General features: G+C 48.2%; 1 pseudogene; it reads left to right on the top strand.

The window, feature by feature from the left end:
- Nucleotides 1-3,760: 3,760 nt before the first annotated feature.
- LOC113931565 lies at nucleotides 3,761-5,161 on the top strand (annotated as a pseudogene).
- The last annotated feature ends 249 nt before the right edge of the window (nucleotides 5,162-5,410 follow it).

Below are 5,410 nucleotides of genomic sequence, written 5' to 3'. Positions count from 1 at the left end.
GCTTCTGTCAGAAGGTGGCACCAACATACCACCATCATCAAACTTGGGTAAGACCCGTGTACTAACAATAATTTTAATAGCAAAGTGGAGACAACCCAATGTTCACCATTTAGTGAATGGATAAAAAATGTGGTGTAATATTTTGCAGTTAAAAGGAATGAAGTACTTATACATTCTGTGGCATAGAGAAAACTTGGAAATGTTAAGGCAAGTGAAAGATGTCAAATATGCTCAAGACCATATATTGTGTGATTCCATTTACATAAAGTGTCCAGAGTGAGTCTATAGATATGGTGTATCCACGAAACCCACCACCCCCCTTCCGTCCTGACTTCCAGAAATTTCTGTCTGGTGTGTTTGGGTCACAGTCCATCCCTCTCTCTTTTCTTTCCTTGTGACGTTCAAGCTGCAGTTCAGACTTCTGTCACAAGGTGGCACCAAAGCACCACCATCATTGAAATTTGTTCCTAAGACTATCTGTAAGGAGTAAAAACAATAATTTCCCGAAAACCCAGTATTTGAACCTCTACAGAATGATTCTAATTCTGTTTTTAAAAAAACCCTTTCCGTTGTAAGTGAAGATTGTAAAATCACATAAGCCGGGTCGGCAGACAAAAAATACTAGGTGACAATGGCATGCTTGGGCAGTCAATGGCAAGTGTGCATAAAGGCAGTGCAGAACAGAACAGGTGTAGATAATTGAGAGAGGATGGAGCATCAGAGCGGGGTCTGAGTAGCTGCACCCTGTGTCTTAACAGGGTTTGCCAGACAGAGACCGGGAGTAGGTGTGTGTAGCCTGTACAAGGTTGGGGTAATGGAGGGACCCTATGTACAGTCCACGCTGTACATCAGCTGACAGTGATGACATAAGGGATAAATCAGTGAATACGATGCAGTTTGGGGTCAACAGAAAATGGATCTGCTGTAATATACATAGGAATTTTCCAAGGAGAATTCGTAAAATAGTAAATAAGCTGTTTCATAATTTCTTTTACTCTTTACAAAATATATTACTTTTCATTAAAAAAACAACAACATAAATGAAAATAAATGTGATGTCACCTGGTGGTGAGATCCAGGATGGCAGCTCTGAGAATCTCAGACCAGGGGACTGCATAAGGGGAAGGGAGGGATGGAGGTTAGGAGCTTGATTTTATGGGATCGGCCAGCTTTCTGGATTTTCACTTACCTGGAAGATTACTTTTGTATCCATCACTTCTCTAGGATATAAACAAAACACATTTTCTGGTGTATCTAAACCTGAGATTACAGGTCCAGCTCTGGAATTGAGTTTAAACTGCAACTATGTGTTTTGGAGGTGGTAGAACTAGAGGGTACATAGAAACACACACACGTCAATTAAATTTTTTAAAGAGAAAACAGGATTGTTTTATTTGTAAAGTCCAGACCTTTTTGTTCTTGATTACAGCATTCAACCGGCAAGTTACATTCAGCTCTTGGTACAGAAATGGCACTCTGCCTCTTCCCTTGGAAAGTTGATCCAGATGGAATTATCAGTGGACATTTCTTAACTATGTGTCTGCCAGCAATTGTCCTCTCTCCCTTCTTACATCGATATGTAAACTCTCATACTAACTGGGAAATTGGTCATATCTTCAACCAAGTAACCATATACTGTACAGCACATTCCTGTCTTTGATGGTGCCAAAGTCAACTGAGAATGTGGCAGTTTCTCAAGACTGTAACAGTACTCCAGCCAGTCTTTTTTAAATTATTTTTTTAAGATTTTTTATTTATTTGACAGAGAGACACAGCGCGAGAAGGAACACAAGCAAGGGGAGTGAGAGAGGGAGAAGCAGGCTTCCCACTGAGCAGGGAGCCGGATGCGGGGCTCGATCCCAGGGTCCTGGGATCATGACCTGAGCCGACGCTTAATGACTGAGCCACCCAGGCGCCCCACTCCAGCCAGTCTTAAGGGTTAACTTGCTCCCAGATAACGAACTCCTTACTTGCTGACCTAAGGTCCTTGATCCTTAACAGAACTAATTACTTGCTTTGGGATTTACTCACCACTGGCCTTGAGGACTGAAGAGCCAGAACTTTCCCAGGCCACAGAGGCCAGCAATTCTGACTGAAGTCATGTCTGCTTTTTGATTAGCCCAGCTCTTTTTTTTTTTTTTTTTAGGAAAATGTTTTTCTTTCTTTCTTTCTTTTTTTTTTAGGTCACACAAATGGTTTTATTAATCTCCCTTTGTGCATCTATAGACCTTGCCCTCCTTTGCAGAAAGAACAGAGTACTCCTGCGCATCACAAAAGAAATCCTGGAACCCCCTTGCACAACCCCCAAACAAATGAGATAACATTTGTAGCTGGCATCATCGAGTTTGCACAAAATCAAAAAATGTTCCAGGCCATTGCACTCCCTTTACTGATTAACTATCATAAACCCCTTTAAAAACCCTTGGGCCAGGTAGAAATCTTGAAGTTGGCTTTTGGACAAGAGTCAGCCTCCTCTTCAGGCTGCCGGCCTCTTGAATAAAGTTGAAATTCCTCTCCATTACTCATCTCTTGAGTAATGTCCTTTCAAGCAACGGGCAGCCTAACTTGGGTTGGTAACAAGATCACTGATTTTCACTGGACACTGTTAAGAAATAAAGAAGGTATACTAAATTTATGCTGGCTCTTAGTATTCACTCTGAAAAGAGTTTATTTGATCTTCACTTTGCTTATCTGTAGTTGCTAAATTTTCAGTAATGAAATTCATTACTGGTATAAATGAAGTTATAAGTACACTAACCAAAATTAAAGGCAAAATGCAGCGTATTTGGATCCCAAGAAAACAAGAGTTTACTGTGGTTAGAAGTCAGGCTGACTGCACATAATAATTTGGTATAATTGACAATGCTTTCCCAGTTCCTGCATCCTCCTTTTTATTCTGAGAGGCTCCAGCTCAGATGAAAGTTGCAAGTAAGCACTACAAATTTCTGACATAGCTAATCTTCCCTTGGTCATAAAAAAAAAAAAAATAGAAGTCTGTAATTTTTTTTGAAAGACCCCCTCTTCAACAACATCTGGTGCCCACTAGGGATGTATCAGCTCCAAATTTTCCACTCTGTCTGAAAAGTCTTAATGCTGCCTGCAGGTGTGGCCATGGCAGCTCCAGTCATCTATTCCTGCATCATTAAACGATCGGTCATGAGGCGTTGTTTTTGGCTCAGAATCAGAGTAAATGCTCTGAAGCTTAAAGACATTGAGAAAGTACCGGGATGCAGAATTTACCCAGGACACATCTAATGTGAGTAGTTCAATTCCATGCTGTAGCATAGGCTTAAAAGAAAGGAACAGTGGAAATGTTGCTTCTGATAAAACCTAACATGACACGTTGATCTGTTCACTGATAGGAATCATAGGGAGTAGGTGTGGTATGTACACCTACCACAAAATGCAATATTATTTGGCCATAAAAAAGATGAGATTTTGCATTGGGGAAAACATGAAAAGACCTGGAGTGTATAAGACAAATACCATATGATTTCAGTTATATTTGGAATCTAAAACAAAACAAAACAAATGAAGAAATAATCAAGGAAACAAACAAAAAGCAGACCCTTAAATACAGAGAACAAACTTGTGGTTGCCAGAGGGGAGGTGGGTGAGGGGAAGGAGAAAATAAATAAAGGGGATTAAGAGTTATAGACTTCGAGTTATAAAATAAGGCATGGAGATACAAAGTAGAGGGGTGGTGACCTCGGCGCACGTCCCGCGCCCCAGTCTCCTGGCCCGCGCCCGGGCCGCCAGCATGGTGTTGCTGGCCAGGCCGGAGGGCGGCGTGTCCCCGCAGACGCCATCCCTACCCCGGGACCCTCAGGCCAGACCGTGCTGACTGTGAGGACTACGAGGACTTCTCGTGTCTGCCCGACACCCGCAGCATCGCCCCGGACGACTCCTCCTACCCTCTTGGAAGCGAAGAGGAATACGGCCCCGCGGCTGCGGAGAGCGTCCCAGAGGGCATCCCGGGGAAGAGGCGACCCTCCTGCGCGCCGCCGGAGCCAACGACGTGGGGCTGCTGAGGGAGCTGGTGCAGCGGGGGCCGGGCGTTGAGGAGGTGCAGACCGACCGCAACGGCAGGACTGGCCTTATTGTTGCTTGCTACCACGGCTTTGTGGATAGTGTGGTGGTCTTAGCAGAGTGCCCCCATGTTGATGTCAACTGGCAGGACAGCGAGGGGAACACGGCCCTAATCACAGCCGCGCAGGCAGGGGAATGCCACCATCACCAACTACTTGCTGAACTATTTTCCTTGTCTTGACCTTGAAAGGAGGAACGTGTTTGGGTTCACCGCCCTGATGAAAGCCGCCATGCAGGGCCGAAAGGAGTGCATCCGAGCCCTGATGCTAGCAGGGGCAGATGTCCATGCCAGGGACGCCCGCCGTGGGATGTCGCCCCAGGAATGGGCCGCTTACACGGGGCGGTTGGTGGCAGTCCGCCTCATCCAGAGGCTGCTGGAGCCACCCTGCCCAGAGTAGTTTGGAGAAAAGTACAAACCAGAGCTGCCGCTGCCTCCGGAGGCGGTTCTGAAGCACTCGGGCTCCAAAAACTGCTTGCAGAGGCTCACCGAGCTTGTGCGGTCCACGCTGACCTCCTGCTCACGCCAGGGCCTGGAGGATGGGGGCGTCCTGGACCACATGGTCAGGATGACCACGAGCCTCTACGGCCCCGCCCTGACCACCGTCTGCCAGATTGTGTGCCCCGAGAACCCACCCGCTGTGTGGGGAAAAGGCAGCTGGCGGTGCAAGAAATCCTGGAGGCTCGGGGGAACCCGGCACGCACGCCCAGGAGCGTGACGAGAAGAGGGCTCTGAGCAGCCATTCCGGACCTCCAGGCCATGGGGGTATCCAGAGAGGGGGCGCCGAGAGCCAGCCTCCCGTCTCCGCAGCTGCCAGGTGCCCCGCGGAGGGACAGCCTCCTGCCCCTGCAAGCTGCTGAGGAGGAGAAGCGTGCGGCCCGGCGTGGTCATCCCCAGGGTGCGCATCAGCCCAAGCGGGCGGCCGCCAAGGGCAGCACCAAGGACAGCGCCCACCTGCCGCTCCCCAAGTGGCGGTACAAGGCGGAAAAGAGCAAGGCGGAAGAGGCGGAGAAGCAGCAGGTAGCAGCGGTGCAGAAGGAAAAGCGGGCGCCCTGCTGGAGGAAAAGGACGTGAGGGTTCAGCTGCCTGGAAGCGTGTGTGGTGGGGGAGGAGGCAGCGGGGCACCGCGCGGAGAAGGATGCGGATGTGCCTCCCTTCCGCTCTCGCCCCTCCCGCAGCGCTGCACATGCCTGCACATCCCAGGCAGACAGGCTCGAACTGGGACCCAGAAACGTGCTCCGTGTTTGTTCAGGCTGCACCCTTGAGTGAATTGGGCAGGGCACAAGTCGACTAGCCTAAAACCAGTTCCCCTAACGATCAGTA

This window comes from Zalophus californianus, chromosome X (genome assembly GCF_009762305.2).
Source record: "Zalophus californianus isolate mZalCal1 chromosome X, mZalCal1.pri.v2, whole genome shotgun sequence".
NCBI lineage: Eukaryota > Metazoa > Chordata > Mammalia > Carnivora > Otariidae > Zalophus > Zalophus californianus.
Note: the sequence above shows the minus strand (reverse complement) of the source record. Positions and strands in the feature narration are given on the sequence as shown.